Below are 2567 nucleotides of genomic sequence, written 5' to 3'. Positions count from 1 at the left end.
GGCAGAGTTGGGTGGCCAGCAGGAGCGGGGGGATGCACAGGGAGAAGAGGACGCCCAGGTCCAGCAAGAATGCCTGCAGAAATTCTCTACCAGGGATTGTATCACGGAACCCTCCATCTTTAACACTCTGATGAGGTGTTTTCAGGCAGGAGGGTCTCCGGAGGAGGTGATGCGGCTCTTATCAGACAACTACACAGCTGTGGCCCAGACAGTCAACCTGCTGGCCCAGTGGCTCATTCAGGCAGGGGTTGAACCAGTGCAGGTTCAGCAAACTGGAAAATCACTTGAAGACTTTATTGATGAAACAGTTCGACCCCCGCAAAGCAGATTCTATCTTTACTGAAGGAGGAGAGACCCCCGCTTGGCTTGAACAAATGATTGCACATCCCACGTGGAGAGATCTTGTTTACCAGCTGACTGAAGCGCACCCAGACTGTCTGATGCTGAACTTCACGGTCAAGCTGATTTCCGATGCAGGATACCACGGGGAGATCGCCGGCGTGGCGGCGGCCTGCCAGCAGTTGGAAGTGTTCTCTAGAGTTCTCTGTGCCTCTCTGGCTACACTTTTGGATGGAGAAGAAGACAACCTTGCAGAAAATCTCCCTCAGTTTTGCTAAGATGGTGCCACGGGGAGCACACGTACCTGGTGGCCCAGGTCCTGATGTCCGCGCTGGCTCAGGAAGGGCAGGGCGGCTGGGCCGTGCGCAGGATTGCACAGGAGGTGCAGCGCTTCGCTCAGGAGAGGGGCCGCGATGCCAGTCGGACCTCTCTCGCACTGGGCACAGCTGCCTCCTACCCCCGGCTGTGTCAGGCCCTGGGGGTGACGTTGTCCAAGGGGGCCCTGAATCCGGCCGATGTCACTGTTCTCTTCAACCTATTTACCAGCGTGGACCCGCCTCCTGTTGAATTCATCCGGGTGCCGGCCTTCCTGGACCTCTTCATGGACTCACTCTTTAAACCAGGGGCCAGGATCAACCCGGACCACAAGCACAAGTACATCCATATCTTGGCACATGTGCAGTGAGCGCGGTGGAGACCTGGAATAAGGACAGGCGTGTGAGCGTCAATCGCGGCGAGAGCTGAAGTCAACGGCCAAAGCTGTCGAAACTGTTCATAGTTTGTGTTGCGCTGAGAACAAAGGGGCTTCTGAACTCGTGGCCGAGCTGAGCACCCTCTATAAGTGTATCAGGTTTCCAGTGGTGGCAATGGGTGTGCTCAAGTGGGTGGACTGGAGCGTATCAGAGCCCAAGTACTTCCAGCTGCAGACCCACTGCACCCCTGTGCACCTGGCGCTGCTGGACCAGATCAGCACCTGCCACCAGCTCCTGCACCCCCAGGTCCTGCAGCTGCTGGTGAAGCTCTTGGAGACGCAGCATTCCCAGCTGGACGTGATGGAGCAGCTCAAGTTGAAAAAGACTCTCCTGGACAGGATGGTGCACCTGCTGAGCCAAGGCTACGTACTCCCTGTGGTCACTTACATCCGCAGGTGTCTGGAGAAGGGGGACACCGACATTTCCCTCATTCGCTACTTTGTGACCGAGGTGCTGGATGTGATCGCACCTCCCTACACCTCTGACTTTGTGCAGCTTTTCCTCCCCATCCTGGAAAACGACAGCATCGCTGGCACCATTAAAACGGAAGGTGAACAGCACCCTGTGACGGAGTTTATAGCTCACTGCCGGTCTAACTTCATGCTGGTGGACTGATTCAGAGCATCCTCCAGAGCTGGAGCAGAACATTCCAGGAGACCCATTGCGGAAAATCCCTTTCCAGAAACTACCGATGAAGAGGCCCAGTCAGCATCCTGGCAATGGGCTCTGGAGGGAGGAGGTGGAGAACTTTTGTAAAAAGGAAAATGTTAGCAATGCAAGTGGACAGCTGCAATTATGAAGAGTCCCCTTTCCTTGTAAATCCAGGGCTACCCCTAAATCCTGTTTTCGGTATTCATTTCCCCCAATATTGGAACTAGGTTCCCATTATCCTTCGTGATGTAGCCAACTGGCAGCCCCAGGGTGGTGGGAATTCAGAAAGTGGGGCACTTAGATGAACTATTTTCAAAGTTGACTTAAGTTTTCTCACAAGACCTGAACAGTCAGTTCGTATTGCTGTGAATGCTTTAATTCTCCAAGAACAGATAAAAGCCTTTCTGTGGGTGAAACATGTAGATCCCAGTGTTATGTTGTTCTCGTAAATTAGACACTCGTCCTCAAAATAAAAAAATAAATAACTAAAAATTTTAAAGGCATATGACTTTCTAAGTTTTTATGAAATAACTGCTGTCACCCCAGAGTCAAGAGGCAGGATTCAGCGTAAGTCCATCGCCAGCATAAGGAATTTTTCTACGTGCATAACTGAGCACACACCACTGAACCCACAAATGCACCCACACAGGCAAGTCTAAGTGTGAGACAGGCTGGGTGGGACCTGGGACCCTTTGCTGCAGGGCTCGCACCTGGACACACCTCTCCTCCAGCAACAAAATACAAAGAAACTATAAGGGGCTAAAAATCACTGCATGCGTGCATCGTTGGGGCAAATTATGGACAACAAGATACAAAAAGACCGAA

At 52.5% G+C, this 2567-nt stretch overlaps 1 pseudogene; it reads left to right on the top strand.

Annotated features, from left to right (window-relative positions):
• The first annotated feature begins 10 nt into the window (after positions 1 to 10).
• On the top strand, positions 11 to 1706 carry LOC103090252 (negative elongation factor C/D pseudogene; annotated as a pseudogene).
• Positions 1707 to 2567: the final 861 nt, after the last annotated feature.

This window comes from Lipotes vexillifer, unplaced genomic scaffold (assembly GCF_000442215.2).
Source record: "Lipotes vexillifer unplaced genomic scaffold, Lipotes_vexillifer_v1.1 C27024301, whole genome shotgun sequence".
NCBI lineage: Eukaryota > Metazoa > Chordata > Mammalia > Artiodactyla > Lipotidae > Lipotes > Lipotes vexillifer.
The sequence above is the reverse complement of the archived record's forward strand: the minus strand, read 5'-3'. Positions and strand labels throughout refer to the sequence as shown.